Raw genomic sequence first — 16956 nt, 5'->3', positions numbered from 1 at the left:
AGAGAGAGAGAGAGAGAGAGAGAGAGAGAGAGAGAGAGAGAGAGAGTTGTGCTTGCTTAGCAAACAGCTTCCAGACTTGTCCCTAACACCCTTCCATACTCCATACTGCCATCTGGATCTTCTCTGTTGAGAAGTTCTGGAGCATGCCAATCTTTTCATTCCACCACTTTCCCAACATTTACTCTTAAACTCCCTCAGCATTGTTTTCTGGAAAATAACCAAAAATCAAAAACAAAACAAAACCCTTTGACTTCATTTTAACAATCAACTGAAGACACTTTATCCACCAGCAAGACTGCAACTACAGCCAGATTCTTAGCAACTGCACCTTACAGGGAACAGACTGAGTGGGTCCTGAAAAACTGCAGTCCTTCAGGTTGTTATAAACCAGTTTACACATGACTGTGAGATGTTGGGCTCTTAGGAACTGCAACCAGCCAGCAGTTCTACTAACTCTTCTCTGGACTCTGCTGTGGATGCCGACTCTGCTGAAAATGCTTGGAATACTTTTTGTATTTTTATATACTTCTCAGAACAATCTTGTGGTCAGTAAAAGACAGAGTCTTTCAGAGGTATGAGAGAGAACCAAACATTATTATCATCACCACCAACAAAACATCAACACAGAAAGCCTGAGCTAGTCTGCTCTCCATGAACTGGGTGTGCATCCTTGAGCAGGGTGCTGCACCTCTTAGCTGTAGTTTTCTCCTTGTAAAATTAATTCATTATATTTCTTTAGAGGTCACAACACCTGGTAAAGAGTAGGCACATGACCTGGGTGCCGTGGTGCCTATAATCCCAGCACTAGGGGAGGCAGAGTCAGGAGGATCTCTGTGAGTTGGAAGCCAGCATGGTCTAAAAATTGAGTCCAGGACAGCCAAGGCAAAACAGAGAAACCCTGTCTCAACATCAACAACAAAAGAGTAGGCTCATGGATGGGTATGGTGGCTCATTCCTGGAATCCTTGGATCGCAGAGGCCAAGACAAGAAAAGCAATTAGTAACAGCCTGGACTGCAAAGTCAGTTCCAGGACGGCCCGGGCTACAAAGATTTGGCAAAACAAAACAAGGAAGAAGGAAAGGAAGGAAGGGAGGGAAGGAGGGAGGAAAGAAGGAAGAAAGGAAGGAAGAGAGGGAGGGAGGGAGGGCAGATAAAATAACATAGCTTCTCATAATCAAATGTCATAAAAATTTCAAAACCAAGTTATATCTTTGAGGTTTCGTTTTTAATTTTTAATAGGTTTGTGATCATAAAAATTTCTCAGGAGATGCCTACTTTCCGGTTCTTCTGGAACCTTCTTGCTCTCCAGAGAGAAGGAGAAACACATAACGGATCAGAAATTCGAGGCAAGGAATACCTTGTCTTGTAAGTGTGCTTGGCCCTGAACCCAGAACTGCAGACTTCACACAGATACAAATGCTGCCTTTCCTCACAGTTACAGAGAAATTAAATATGCTGGACATAAAATTCATGTTGAGCACAAAAACCATTTCTAGTGAAAACTGGAGGTTCACATGGCCCTCAAAGAACAGTTTGCTTCCAGGATCCATATTATATAGCAAGGCAGTTAGGAGTTAACTTAATGTCCCAGAATACTAAGATCCTGACTTCTCTGGAAAAGCACCTCCTAGGCCGAGTTCTGTGCCTCAGCCCATAATGCCATCCACGGTAGCACCTGCGGGCCTCACCTGAGCTGAGCTGTGGTGTGTATTACTGTGTATAAAAGGAAACAGAGACAGTCTTCCTCTGAGGGCATTCTGTTCTGTTTTTACACAACAGGATGTAGTAACCATTTAACTGTGGAAGTTTCTGGCTTCAACCCGCCCCTTTTAACGGGTGGATTTTAAGAAAGGGGGTTGCAAGGAGCATGGATCTGAGCTCAAAGGCTCTTCCTAGGCCTCATACATGAATGAGAAAATCAAATGGAATGATTCATAACTCCTGAGCAGCCAGGGACGGATTCTCTCCTGCCCACGATCCCTGCCACAGAGACTCTAAAGGCTACCGTAGAAGGTTCTCACACTGAACCTTGCCTGAGCTTCACGGGGGCACTGCCTTTGGGTCACACCCAAAAGGGCTGACTCCACAGGTCTGGGTGCGGTCGGGTGTTGAGATTTTCAGTCACTCCCAGCTGATGCTGCCACACAGGCAAGTGTGTGCCCACACCCTGGGAACTTCTCTGTGCCTTGGTTAGGCCGTTGGATCCTACTCCCTCTGAGCAGTTTTTGTTCTAACTAAACAACACTCTTAAAAGAACACAAAGTCAAAAACTCTAAACTTGGTTCAAGTCAGCAGGGTTAAGGTCGGAGCCTTCCTGCGTGTTCAGCCCTCTCTCTGCTGCCTACACAGTGAAGATTACAACACAAGCTGTGAGTAAGCAACGACATGCTTCCCAGCAGAAGGTAAAGGGAGTTCTTTGAGAGCCTAGGACGGGTGGTGCACCAAGAACTGGTCTGTGGCAGACTCCTCTGCCCTTTGGACTTCCTAACATGGCTTTCCCATCCCATGCCCCACCTGGCTCCTCCTCCCTGACACTAGTTAGTTACAAATCACTTACTCTCAGGGACCAGGCCTCCTCTCCCTTCCTCCACTCTCCGGCAGCTACAGCTGGCCTCCCTTCCCAGCCTCTCCCTAGGTTTCCAGGTGGACGGTTCACACCCATAAATACCTTCAGGGCAGCAGAGAGGGAGCTGGGTTGGGAGAGTGTTCCCTAAGGCTCTCCCCAGGGTCAGGCTCTTGCCCACTCAGCCATTCCAGGCAGGATGAAGCCAGGTGACAAAGGGGCTGAGCTCAGAGAGCACCCACAAAGCTCCCAGTCCTTGGGGTTGAGTTGACAAGGCATTACAAAGCCAGGAAAACAAGAGGCATGGAGTTCTAATCCGATCGCCACCATTTACCTGCCAGCTTTATGACTTTAGGCAAATATCAGAAGCTATTTAGAACTGCCTCAATCTCCCTATCTGTAAGACAGAAATTAATGTCTTTACCTGATTCTTCCTGAAGCTTTTGAAAAGTATCAAATTATCAATTATTTTAATTCAATACAAATTTTCTAGGCATGAAGACTTATATATACTAAATTTGGCTGTCACTATGAAAAAAGTCAGTGATTAAAGAGACATCTAGAAGACAGACAGAAAATACAGGCAAAACTACCTAGCCCTAAGTAATCATTAGCATACTGGTTGACTAGCTTGCCACAGTAAACACAGACAAGAAAAAATATTAATGTGCCCAGAGGTGTAGTAAAGGAGAGCAAAGTCACAGTGAGTAATTTATAAACTCTGATGTCATGTGCTTTTACACACGAACACACACAAACACGAGCCTCAGGACAATCTTGAGATGGACAGATGCTGCTAGCCTCAGGTCACAAGTGAGAAAGGTCTCAGTGCTTAGGAGGAAGTTGCTCAACTCCACACAAGCTGGAGTGTTACAGCTAAAATTCAACCACTGGCTTGACCTTGAGACCCGCATCTCCAGCCTCTATCACACTGCCTAAGCCTTTCCGCTCCAGCCAGGAGCCTCCCCTGTCGTCGTTTCCACATACCCCCCACTGTCCTTACACTCCTTGCTCTGGATCTTCATCTCCCTCTTTAGCTTAATGGACCTTAGGACAGTGAGGATTACATCACTGGTGCCTCAAGTACATCTTAATGGATCAACATTCCACAGAATTAGGCTGGGCCACAAGAGAATGGCAGAGACCCATTGGTTACTTTAAGAAAAACTTTCTCAAAAGTAATAGACTATCATTCTTGTGTCCTTACCTTATGATAGCTGATTAATATGTGTTTGCAATCAACTCCAACAGAGAGAGGGTTTGTAGCAACACACCTACTTATTATTTCCAGCTCACTACCGAAGAACATTTTGTAAAACGCAATAAAAATTAATTCCTATAAATGACAATATACAAATCCATTTTTTAAAAATTGGAGTTAACATATCAAAACTGATGGTAAAGCTGATAAATAGATTATTAATTATATCTTCTCAATTTCTGTACTTTTCTTGTTGCCTGCTGGAAGGATGGGGTGAGGCTGATGTGCAAGCAGCAGGCCAGACCAGCTGAGCCTGCCACACAGAGGGCAGCTAGCTGATACTGTTCATGAGGGTTTGTATACTATTAACTCCTTTTAAATCTACAGTTTACCTGTGGGGTAGGTGTGATTGTCACCTCCATTTCACAGGTAGTGAAACTGAGACAAATGCTTAAAATGGTTCCACCCTGGACCTGAACCTGGACAGGAAGTGTTCTTCTGGCCAGCATGGGTGCTCTTAGGGAACCCACTGATTGTCATCCAGGAAGTAACCATTTAGATCTTCATTTCAGAGAAATCACCTGGTGACAGTAAAGTACAAAAGTCAGGCATGAGGCAAGTTAGCTAGTGCCAGGGATAGGGTTGCCTGGACTAGAAGGAAGCATAGGGGAGAGAGGAGATCCAGATAACTGAGGGATTCAGAGTCTAAAATCCTGCAGGGAGGAGAAGGTCCTGAAATGACCTAGAAAGAGGCAAAAACAAAAGCAGAGTCAAAGGGATGATGAGATCAGCTTTCAACAATGTTTACCTGAATTCTCTTGGCAAAATCTGTGCCGGATCCCTGAGTGTTTTCAGCTCAGGTATCCCTGCCCCCCGCCTTTAAAATTTTTTTATTTATTACAATTTCTTCACTGTGTATCCCAGTATCCTCTCTTTTTATCTGGTTCTATCCATTCCTAACCCTAACCATTTTGCTTTGGTACACTTAAAATGGTTTTAAAAGCAAGATTTAAAAATTGTTCCAAACCTTTAACCCTTTTGACGTCATACAAAGCTCATGTCTGGGGTACAGGCTCCCAGCTTACTACAGGTTATCTGTGAGCAGAAATTTCTCTATGAAGTCTTGATGGCATTTTCATTAAACCCAGTATCTTAGTTACTGTTTCCTTCTGTGAAGAGACCTTATGACCCAGGCAACTTACAGAAGAAAGCATTTAGTTGGGAGCTTGCTTTACAGTGTCAGAGGGTTAGTCCATGATCACCTTGGTGGGAAGCAGACAGCCCAGTAACATAGTACTGGAGCAGTAGCTGAGAGCTTTACAACCTGATCCGCAGGCAGAGAAAGAGACTGGGCCTGGCGTGGGCTTTTAAAGCCTCAGAGCCCACCCCCAGTGATGCACTGTCTCCAAAAAGGCCACACCTCATAATCCATCCCAAAACAGTTCTAATTACCAGAGACCAAGCTTTCAAACATATGATCCTATGGGAGCCATTCACACTATCTCATGGTACAAAGGAGGGGGGGAGAGACAGAAGCACAGAGTGAGAGGGAGAGAGATGCTTATAATTGTACCCAGAGCCTTATACATACTAGACAAGCACTCTCAATGAGCTGCATCCCAGTCCCATCATCTGGCTCTTTGGATTTTTACTCACTCTTACCAAAAAGGCCACCTTTTGCTGTGTGCTCAGCTGCACCAAGCTTACTGTTAAGCTCTGGCTGCCTCTTGCTCACCCAGGTCTTGGCAGAAGTATTAGGTTGCATGGAGGTATTTCCCTGAGGTTCCTTATGAAGGCAGCCCTTCTGTTCTCTTGACACTCACTCTTACTTCTCACTCCCAGTTCTACAGCTTCAAAGTACTTATCCTGACCTGAATTGACACTGTTAATGTGGTTTTACTAAAGAACTGCTCAAATCTTGTTTAAAGACATACCCCTATAGAACATGCAACGGCTTTTTAAAAGGACTGGCTATTTAAAAGGATGAAGACTTGGGGCCTTTGTCTCAGTGGATTAAATAGCAAAGAAACAAGGAAGACCTCAGAGGAAACTGTGTCTTGCCCTTCATGTCCTTCATAGCTAGCAGGCCACCTGTCCAGTAGATGGACACCTCTCCTGGGACATATGCTATTCTCAGGAATGGTGAGCAAAGCAACCTGGACCCTGAAAAGTATACCTATCTATGTGGATTCATGCTAGGAACATCACTGCCGCTGATTACTGCACCCTTCCAAACCTACTTCCTCCCCTGTAGAGGTTACTGGTACACCCTACCTCAGGTTCCTACAAGGAGTGAGAAGGTGTCCTAGCTCGTGCCTACCGCTGGTACTTATTATTACTAATCACCATCTTTGTCACCATCAAGGTTACTGTCAGCAAAGTGTATTCTGTCAACTGGGATTTAACAAAAGCACTGAGCTTCAAGGTGACAGGCACTGTGTGGCCACTGTGGTCATGGCATCTGTATAGATAGTTAACACTGAAGCATGCTTTCCGTCACACCCAGCGCTTTAGATAAATCACTCACTCCTCTCCACTAACACAGAGACAGTCATTTGCCACCTCTGCTACTAGGATAACTCTTCCGGGAACTCTCCTCTCAAGCTGTCCAAGTCCTAATCCCTGGAAACTGTGAAAGCAAAGCAAATCTACCCCATATAATCAAATAACGCCCAGTAGCACAGAATTTGGCCTAGCTAGAGAAAAGAAAGCAGAATGGCCCACCATGTGTCCAGGCACAAGAAGGGTCTGCTGTGCCTCTGGCAGATCTGAGGTATACAGCCCAATGGCAAGTGCCAGAAAAGTCTCTAAGAAGTGAGGCTGGCCCCAGCTGAGAGAGACAAGAAACAAACTGCAAAGAACAGAACTCTGCCAACAATGTGCAAGAGCTTGAGGCCGATTCTTCCCAGCACCTCTAATAAGAGCCTAGCTTCAGGGAGACACACCAGTCACACACACCCTGGCTTCTGACCTACAGAACTGTGAGACGAAACATCTGCACTGCCTTAAGTTAAATTTGTGATAATCTGTTATAACAGTCATCCAAAACTCACCCTCTTATGTTTGATATAGTTTGACAGCACTTCTTTCCCTCAATGTCCAGAGAAATGGCATTATTTCATAACTGACAGCATCTTTTTTTCATATTTTAAGAGTTTTATTTTTTGCTTTAATTTTTATTTTTTTCTTCACAATGTATTCAACTCCATCAACTCCTCCCAGTCCTACCCTCCTTCCCTCTCTCCCCATCCCCTTCCCCTAGTCCACTGAAAGGGGAGTTCTCCACTACTGCCATCTGCCCATAGCTTGTTAAGTCTCATCAGGACTGCCTGGATCCTCTGTCTCTGTGGCCTGGCAAGGCTGCATCATCAGGAGCGAGTGATCAAGGAGCAGTCAACTTAGTTCATGATAGAGGCAGCCCCTGCTCCCCTGACTCAGAGATCCACATGGAGACTGAGCTGTCAATTGGCCATATCTGAGCAGGGGGTCTAGGTTCTCTCCATGCATGGTCCTTAGCTGGTGCATCACTCTCTGCAGGACTCCACAGGCTCAGATCTTTTAGTTTTGTTGCTCTCCTTGTGAGGCTCCTGTCACCTCCTGTCCCTCTATTCCCACCCCTTTCTTCCTCCATAAGACTCCCTGCTCTCTGCCCAAAGTTTGGCTATGAGTCTCAGTATCTGCTTTGATCCCCTGTTGGGCTGATCCTTTCAGAGGACCCTCTATAGTAGACTCCCATCCTGTTTCCTCTCTTCTACCGCTTCTGGTGTCTATCCTGTTTGCCATTCTAAATTATATTTAAGCATCATCCCTAGTTTATTTTAATTTTTTTCACAATTTAATTTTTCACTAAAGGTCCTCCTTAGTGTTTAGCTTCTTGAGGTCTGGGGATTTTAGGATGGTTATACTGTATTATATGGCTAATATCTGCCTATAAGTGAGGATATACCATTGTGTCTTTCTTGTTCTGGGTTACCTCACTAAGGAGGTAACCCAGTTACCTCCTTTTCTAGTTCCATCCATTTGCCTGTAAATTTTATTATTTCCTCACTTGTAATAGCTGAGTAGTATTCCATTGTGTAAATGTGCCACAGTTCTGCATCCATTCTTCCATTAAGGGACATCTAGGTTGTTTCCAGATTCTGGCTATTACAAATAAAGCTACTATGAACATAATTGAGCAAATGCCCTTGTTGAGTGGTGGGGCATCTTTTGGGTATATAACCAGGAGTAGTATAGCTGGATCTTGAGGTAGTGCTATTCCCAATTTTTTGAGAAAGTGCCAGATTGATTTCCAAAGTGGTAAGCAAGTTTACATTCCCACCAGCAACGGCGGAGGGTTCCTGTTTCTCCACATCCTTTCCAGCATGTGTTGTCACTTGAGTTTTTGATCTTAGCCATTGTGATCGGTGTAAGAACTGACAGCATGAACTGCAGCTATGAAGTGTTTCCCAAATGGACTGTAGATTAAACCATCAGGTAATTCAGACTGCAAGTCTGAATTCTAAAGCATTGAGTATATTGCCAAACAGCTCCCAAGGGCTTGAGTACACTGTAAAGGTCAAAGGATGGTCAACAAAGACACCCAGGCCAGCATCCAACATGGGAACCCTGACACAGACAAAGACCTAAAGGTACTTAACCCTGGCAACATTCACTCATCTACTAAGGATCAGGCACCCAAAGATGCTGGGTGTCCTTCTAGGTACTGGGATAAATAACAAGCTATAACTTTTCCACGTGGAATAGACATAATAGCAGAGAACATGAGCATCACAGGACACATTACAATGAGCGCTGGAAGAAAAGTTAAGCATCTACCCTATTCCTTTGCCGTTCACAAAAGAACCACATATTAAACACTTTGTGTTAATATGTTTAACCACATATTAAACACTTTGGTCGGGGAGAGAGGGAGACAGAGAGCTCTTTTCCTGGATCATTCCCCACTACTACTAGTGAGTAAGTTTGTTGTGGGAGGGTTGTTTGTTTGTTTGTTTGTTTGTTTTTTGAGAAAGATTTTTCTGGACAGCCTACACTGGCTTCAATCTCTTTCGGCCCAGGAAAGCCTCAGCTTCCTGAAGGGTGAGATTACAGACTTGTGCCACCATGACCAGTTGGGTTATTATTTTTTTGTTGTTGTTTTAATGTAGAGGTAAACCAGATTCATATAGGACTGTCTTTTACGAATTAAAAAAAAATGGACCACAACTTTCTCTTCCCTCTTTTGATAGAATTCAGTCTTTTAAAAACTGAAAATTAATTAATTTTAGATTAACAATATCCCAAAATTTACTGTGACTAAAGAGCCTATCAAAGGGCTGGAAAGATCAATCAGGGGTTAAGATGTTCCCTGTCTTTCCAGATGACCTGAGTTCAGTTGCCAGCACCTACACCAGAAGGTTCACCATCACTTGTAACTCCAGCTCCACTGGATCCTAGGCACACACATGGCAAGGGAACACAAGCAGGTAGGAAGGTGGGTGGGTGGGTAGGTGGGTGGGTAGATAGACAGATAAACAGATGGATGGATGATAAATGGATGCTGGACAGATCGACATAGATAGATATATAAAATCTTATATATATAGATATATATATATATCTTTATAGATATATAAAATCTTATTTTTTTAAGGGCATTTTAAAAGCAAAATGCAGCTCCAGCCTCTTCTGGTCCTAGAATGCTGAGCTCTGAACTTAAATCATTTTCACTTTCGTCTCTTTTACCTTGGAAGGAACAAATAATTCCCTGGTTGTAAATATCAAACATAACAGCCCAATACAAGGACCAAAGAAGCAAACAAATTCGACCTGTATGACCTTTCTAGAAATACAAATATGTGAAAAACTCTAGACCCCTGAAAGGATTTTACAGGAAATACCACTGGAATCTACATGTTTTAATATCTCCTTTTCACTCTTCCTACACACATACTCATGTGTTTTTACATGTATATGTTGTGTGTTTCTATGTATATTTGAGATGGGAGAGCAAGAGGAGAAGAAATTCTAGACTAGAAGGTAAATTTTTCATGGCTTTAGAGAAGCCACAAGTTAATAACACCATTAGCTGAAGACTGTAATTCAGACATTAGCAAATGCAACAAAACCATACTTTGTACCTGTCTTGATTCTGTACTAATGATTTGGCAGCCCAAGCCATCCATGCCCACATCCTTAAGTCTATAATTAAGAAATTCTGACAGACTATACACAAAAAGAAAGGTTACAAAGGCCCACAGGAGAACCTACCAGCCTAGACAATGTCCAAAAGACCCACAATTAACTCAAACCTCTACTTCATTTCTAATTGTGAAAAAAAAAAAAAAATCACTCCTCTAAACTGTCATTTCTCACCAGCCAAATTAGCAAAATAAAAAAGCACTGACATGCCTCTTACTGGTGGTCTCTGAGGAGCATACTGATTCAGTACTTAGTGAAGGGGATCACTGAGCCCAGAGGTCAGCAGACCATTTCTGGGAGTCAGGGTTAGGTACTTAAGCAAAATTTAACCTGCATTTACAGCGCTGTCAGACCAAAGGATTAGATATAACCCACAGCTCCAGTGCGAGAGAATGGTCTGGGGCGCATGCACACAGTGGAAAACTGGTGCTCCTGAAAGAAAAGCTATTTCTGTGCATTTACCAACCCACTGCTAATTTAAAACAGCGAGGCAGACAACAGTATAGAAACCATCTATATGACAGCATGTGGAGAAACACAACACATACATTCACAACAACCTAAATTTACAAGTTACTACCTGTGGGTGGTATGGAAAAGCCTTGTATGAAGACGGGATAGAGGCAAGTTTTAATATTTTTCCTTTCTACTATGACTGTTAAACTTGGGGAGTACAGATACATATTTTTTTTTATGAAGAGGTTGTCCCTATAAGTATGATAAATAGGGTAAAATCAGCTTAAAAAAAAAATTTAGGGAGTTCAGCTGTGAAGGAAACCAGGCAACCTAGGTGTAGGCAACAAGCTCTTAGGCCAAACTCCTAAGTCAGAGAAACCCAGTCCAGAGTTCAGGAGGTGAGCACACTGAGTGTGGACAGGGTGACTTCTGCCCTTCTGGGTGTGGGTGGCCGGAAGCCCTGTTATATATTATAGCCAGAAGGCAGTCAGGGAAGTGCAGGTAAAGGGAGGCAAAGGCAGAAAGCCAGCACTACCTCCCAGGCAGCAGGCCAGGACTGTTTATTTGCTCTCTGGACTGAGTAGAAGCTGAAGCATTCTCCCCACTGACTGCAGCAGGTTAGACAAGGGGCAAAGCACAGGCAGATGCATGGCACGAGGGCTTCCTGAAGAGCTGAAACTCACGAGGTTCTAAAAACTGAAATCACACTGACCTGCAGCGGGTGAGTCTGCTGTTTAAGGAGTCCACACCACAGAGAAGCTTTAAAAGGAATTGTCCTCTGCTATTTCTGCCTTGGGAATCCAAGTTCGACTGAAGATGACTGACTTAAATTAAGAGTAGAAAGTATTCACTTTTCTAGACATGCTGGCCTCTTTCCACAAGATGCTCTGTCCATATAGCAGCAGTGAGTTTGAAGGACAGCATACAGACCAGCCCCTTCACCTTCACACAGCGCCTGACAGCTACACCCATGAAACAGGGCTCTGCTCCTACCTGCTGCCAAGTGCCTCCCAGGAAGCAGGAAGAGGAAGCTAATTCTGACAGCAAACTTGAAGAAGCTGCTTAACAGAGAAATTGCTAGGAGCTAGCTGGCAGTGAGGGAGATGAGGATAAACTCCTCCTTAGCCTCTGACACCTCTGGCGCCAGCATTCCCACTTCTCTCCTAAGTTAGAAGTCTTCTTCCAAAAGCAGCAGTTCCAAAGGCTTCTCTAGCTACAGCCACCACTATTTCATTCCACACAAGAGCGCCATGTCTGTCTAATACCTAACAGGAATCTCTCTCCACAGTCCCAGCAGTTCCTAGGACGTCCTTCCCTGTGTCAGACAGACATTGGGGCGCTATAAGATGCAGAAATTATCAGAGGAATGCAAAAGCTGTTCCCAGCTCAGCAGGTGTTAGGTGATCCCAAGACTGCTGCTGTGCAAGCAACACTAAACAATGTCAAGGGCACCCAAATCTTTAGCAACCCCTTAAGGCATGATGAATCCAAGAGAAAGATGTCACTGAAGAATCTGTGTCCCACTGAAGGTGTGATACCCAGAAAATACAATGGGATTCCTTTTTCAATCAAAAAGACAGTGGCTTACACTCCTTGCTGGCACACATTCGGGGAGCATGGCCTTATTTCTTCAGTCCGCTGGCATTTGTTAAGTTCCTACCAGGTGCCACACTCTATAGCTCACGACCTTTAGAAGGCTGCTGTAGCTGAACAGGCTTTGACAGGCAGAGCTACTGGCAGACCCTGAACTTCTGTTGGCTAGGAAAACAAAGCCCACCACCTCCACCCAAACCCAGGTAGACTGGAAGAAGCCTCTACATCCCAGAATAGTCCTACCCCACTACACGGCTTTGTTCTGTTGGGTTTGTTGTTGTTGCTCTTTGTTTGTTTTTACGGTGTGGGCAGGCTTGTTTTTAAGATATGGTCTCATTGTATAGCCCTGGCTAGCCTGGGATTTACTATGCAGTAAACCAGGTTGGTCTCAATTTTCTAGCAATGCTCTTGCCTCTGCCCCTAAAATACTGAGATTATAGATATACACTGCCATGCCCAGTTTGGCCTTTTTTTTTTTTTTTTTTTTTTTTTTTTTTTTTTTTTTTTTTTTTTTTGTAATTTGCTAGAGATTCTGGTGGAAAAAATTTGAAGTTACCATGGGCTTGAGATCAGAGTCAAAAGCACCCCAGTGAGAACTAATGGCTTAGTGTCCAGTGGTCAGGGTATCTCGACCAGCGGTATCTGCAGCCAAACAGAAATCTGAGGGGTTTTGATCAGTGAAGTGTCCCCCTGGCTGTCTTATGAGGGCCTGCACACAGTCATGCTGAATGAAGGTTCTCCAGAAAGCATTCAAGTATAGACGATGGCAATGAAGCTCACACTTCAGTGGACACTGGGGACCACACCCACTCCAATCCAACCTGGACTCATGCTTCTCTTCTCAGTCAGCCAACGTCAACTATGTGCATGACCTTGCCTGCAAGAGGAATGACAAGAGCCTGTTCTGCAAGAAAGGACAAAATACATGGTTTCTGAATCCCTGGCCCCAAAGTCACAAACTTAAAATCAACAAATGGGAAAAGTACAAGTGCTAAACAACTGATTGATTCAGACAGATCCAAAACAAAATTATTTTAGCTGTAATCCTTGGGAACAGCTCAATGTATCAAGTCTGAAAGGTCTGCAACAGTCTTCATTCATTGTTCTGTAACCTTCTGAAATGCAGACCTATTAAAAAAAAAAAAAAAAGACAAAGTCCCTCCTTTGCCAGGATAGCAACCAGACACTTGCAGCTAAGTATTTTTATGACTCCCAATAAAACCTGCCATGACAAACCAAACATTTCAGTGGCACTAGAAATAATTTTCAAGAGACTTGGCAGCTAATGGCATAATCTAGCTGGAAGTCAGCTTCAATTCAGTCACTTCTACCTTCTGCCCAGCAACACACTGCTTGCCCCAACCCTTGAGAGAAAACAGAGGGTGCTGTGCCCTGATGGCAGGGGCTTCTCTGGAACACGACTTTCCAGGCCAATCTTCTCTTCTGTCCAGCTAAGGCTTCCTCCGGGAACTGTGGGGAGTCACAGGTCTCTCAAGGACTGGCCTGTCACTGTACCTCAGGCCTGCTAGGAAGATCTCAGATATTACATGGAGAGCTAACTGCGATGGCTGAAAAGGCAGTGAGACCCAACAGAGAGGCTCTCATAATTCTCTTCTGGTTATGTGTCACTCATGTGAGAAGCCCTTTTCATATCTCTCTCCACTTGATTTACAATTTCCGAAGTGCATTAAGCCCTCTGCTCTCTCCCCTTTGACTGTGCGGGCCTCTCCTATGACTCTCAGCAGGGCAGAGTGCAGAATCAACTATGGAATTACAGCAAGTCTGGGGAAATCTTTTCTCTACCTCCTTATGTCTGGATGCTTAAGAAATCAGCCTTGTGTGGGCCTTGCTGAGAACTGGGCAAGACCTGGACTCAGAAAAGCCCTACAAAAGGCCCACAGTGGGTGGCAGCTTGGTGGTCACTCAATTGAGCTGCATTCCTGTTTTATTTATCCGGGGTTCCCGTTAACTTCAGTGTACCCATTTCCTCCTCATGCCTGTCTCCAGGACAGGCTGCAGGTGCTCTGTAACTCAGCTTGTCGAGGCAGAAGACCGAAATCTGCGAAGCACCAACCTCAGTGTACTCCGATTTGGCTTATACACAGCTGCTTCTTATCTACTATGCACTTCCAATCTCTCTTATGGTGGTATAGGTGATCCATCCACCACCCTAGCACTTGGGAAGTGCATCATCAGGCCTGTAAGTTCAAGGCCTGAGTAGTAGTGTATAGAACCACCTGACATGTGCAAGGTCCTAGATTCAATCACCAGTATCACACACAGGCACGCACACTAAGTATCTCTTACAAAGATAAATCTAAAAACTCCTGAAGGGCTTCCCATTTACTGCGAAGATTTTCACACTTATTTTAATGGCATTCATGTGTCACAAAAGTTGGTATTTTTTGTTCCCAAGGCAACAAAATCCTGCAATATGCAGTTATAAATAAACCAGAATTTATTTTGAGTAACTATTACAAATGATTTGTTATATGTACAAGCTTACCAGGGAAACTGGAAGAAAATGGAGGCATTCACTTTTCTGTATCTGCCTTGAAGTCTTTACAAAAATACATAGCTAGCTGTAATTGTAATAATGAACTATATTTGTACCTGTCTTTCAGCTATGTAACCTAAAACAGACTTCATGCAGAGTTACTGATTAGAAAGGAAAATGAAACTAAGGTCTAGGATTAGTTTGCTGAGTGAGTTGATAGAACAATCCATTTCATATTTAAAAAACAAAATATTATTGCCTAATCACTGTCTCTTACTTTGTAAGCACAATTTGGCAGGACTTTTTGAATAACAATGGCCCTTTTGGACGTGAGAGAAATATGAAAATTTTGTGTGGCCCTTTTCCTGTGATAAAAGCGATGCATGCTCATTATTTATACAATGCTATATTAATGTCAATACTTACTGAATGTCAAGCAATGTTCCACATGGTCTCCATAGACAAATTCTTTTATTCCTCACAACCTCAATAAAGCACAGAGAAATTGACTACGTCTACACACCTAGGAAGATAAGCCAGTAATCCATCATTATGCTGTAATGTTCTAGGAGTAAAAGCAAGCAATAATTTACTCAATCAAATCTTTTACTACCTCAGAGCACAGTGTCACAGGCCCAAAACAATTCATTCTGAGCGCTGCACCCTTGATACTTGAAATTGTCAAAACTGGCACCTGTGTCACTGTCAGACACAGTTGATTCTATGCATCTGATAGGAACTAAGGAAGAAACAGATGCTTAAAGGGTTTTTTTTTAGTAAAAACTTTTTTCAATTTTTCGAATTTTAGCAGATGATTCAGTGACTCTATCGGTTCATTCCCTGAAATGACTAACCATCTACTCTCACAAAATTTTAAAAATAAATGCAATTAGTCCCATTTTTTATGGATTATCTGCTCCCATTACACAGCCCTAGACACAAGACCAAACAACCACATACTCTAGGATCACATCTTTTTAAACTCTCCAGTTACACTTGGTAAAGATAAACGTTGCTTCTGCTTTTGACTTCTCTATCCAAGGTTAATAAATTTAACTATTTGAAATAAAAATTCTCTTTAAATTCAAAAACTAAGTCATGTTCTTAATTGCCTAGCCCTAGAAATATTAAATATTTAACAACACCAAAAGTATTAAAATTATTGATCCATTGATCATTATCATTCATACTGCTGTGGCAGGAACAGAAATACAAGCTCATACATATTTACACACACACACACACACACACAAAAGCTGGTCAACTTCCAGTTTTTTGAACAAGACCTCCTTCTAGTCTAGGCTAGCCTGGAACTTACTATGTTTTCCAAACTGGCTTTGAACTCAGAGCAATTCTCCTGCCTCAACTTTGCCAACTCCTAAGATTACAGGTGTGAGTCAGTGTGCCAGCATTCATCCTGCTTTGGAACTTGAAACTCTGACAGCCTCCATTTCCAGAAGGTTCCAGCTACCCCAACTTATCAAGTATCCTGCTGCCTGAGTGAGCTAGGTTAAAAAGAAGAAATGCGATCATTTTAAGCACTTAATGTAGGTGAGTTTCAATCTCTTTTTTCCAAAGACTAGTTGATACACTGTCTTCAAAACTCTACAAATAGAGACCACTATTACTCCTACTTTGCAAATCAGATTGAAAAACGCTAAACAATATTCTCATCCTGGTCTCTCTGACAAGAAAGCACGGTTAGAGCACTTCCCTTCCCAGTTTCCCTTCCCAGTGCTCAGAAACATTTAGTTCCAGAACTTGACCTTCCTGGGTAAGGCTTATACTAAAATGAAACAAACAACAACAAAACCCACCTAATGAAAACCCAGCATAGTGATTCGAAGTCTGTTTTGTTTTTTTTTTTTTCCCCCCTACTAGGGAGAGATTTAGAATAAAAATTATTGGGCATTAGCTAACTTTTCTGGGGTTCCTTTTTTTTTTTTCTTTAAAACTGTGAAGCCCTTTGCTCTCACGACCTGAATACCATGCATGTTCTGTAACAAGTGACAACAGCGACCCAATTGTCAGAGAATTTGTCTTCCAAATGAGCTCAGAGCTTTCTGCACAGGTGACCGCACCTCCTCCCTACACCACACTTGCAGTCTCTTGTGACGCACAGATCCTCATTTTTACACGGTTCTATACAAACCTAAGGGCTGCACACTGCACTGTTCTACACCCGCTGTATTTGCTGTGCTGAATACAGTGCACCATGGCTACTAGTCAGCATTCCCTGGACCGACCCAGGGCTTTACGGTGGCTGGCTGACTGCTAGGGAAGGCAAAGGGTCTGAATATTTTATCTAAAAGTCCACTTAGCAATCTACAAAGTGATTGCTTTTTAATCTGTGGTTGGAAGGAAGGAGGTGGTCAGTGGGAGGAAGTTGAAAGAGGGTAAAGAGGTATACATATACAAAACAGACAAAAAAATAAAGAAAAATTAATATGTGAGAACCTTGTG

At 43.2% G+C, this 16956-nt stretch overlaps 1 protein-coding gene across 2 annotated transcripts in view; it reads right to left on the bottom strand.

Moving 5' to 3' along the window:
* Window positions 1-14938, bottom strand: part of Gng12 (G protein subunit gamma 12) — a 102416-nt gene extending 87478 nt beyond the window's left edge. For both annotated transcript variants that reach the window (XM_055612810.1, XM_055612809.1), the window contains exon 1: window positions 14920-14938. The gene's annotated coding sequence lies outside the window, so the exon portion shown is untranslated. The remainder of the gene's footprint in view (window positions 1-14919) is intronic.
* Window positions 14939-16956: the final 2018 nt, after the last annotated feature.

Source organism: Psammomys obesus, unplaced genomic scaffold (assembly GCF_907164565.1).
Source record: "Psammomys obesus unplaced genomic scaffold, mPsaObe1.curated_primary_1811, whole genome shotgun sequence".
NCBI lineage: Eukaryota > Metazoa > Chordata > Mammalia > Rodentia > Muridae > Psammomys > Psammomys obesus.
This window is presented reverse-complemented; position numbering and strand designations above follow the sequence as displayed.